This window comes from Arachis duranensis, chromosome 5 (assembly GCF_000817695.3).
Source record: "Arachis duranensis cultivar V14167 chromosome 5, aradu.V14167.gnm2.J7QH, whole genome shotgun sequence".
Taxonomy (NCBI): Eukaryota; Viridiplantae; Streptophyta; class Magnoliopsida; order Fabales; family Fabaceae; genus Arachis; species Arachis duranensis.
The window spans coordinates 63,876,136-63,876,664 of NC_029776.3; positions in this window are offsets into that span (position 1 = coordinate 63,876,136).

Below are 529 nucleotides of genomic sequence, written 5' to 3' on the forward strand. Positions count from 1 at the left end.
AATCCCAGAATCCTACTCGGAATACCATAGACAAGGTTTAGACTTTCCGGATCCTCATGAATGCCTCCATCTATCTAGCTTATACCACGAAGATTCTGTTGGGGAATCTAAGAGATATGCGCCCGGTCTAAAGTAGAACGGAAGTGGTTGTCAGTCACGTACGTTCATAGGTGAGAATGATGATGAGTGTCACGGATCATCACATTCATCAAAGTGTTGTGAAACGTATATCTTGGAATAAGGATAGAAGAGAATTGAATAGAAAGTAATAGTAATTGTATTGAAACTTGAGGTACAGCAGAGCTCCACACCCTTAATCTATGGTGTGTAGAAACTCCACTGTTGAAAATACATAAGTGAAAGGTTCAGGCATGGCCGAATGGCCAGCCACCTGAATGATCAAAAGACCGAATGATCAAAGACTAAAACAGTCAAAGATTAAACTGTCAAAAAGATGTCTAATACAATAGTAAGTTATCCTATTTATACTAGACTAGCTACTAGGGTTTACATGAGTAAGTAATTGATG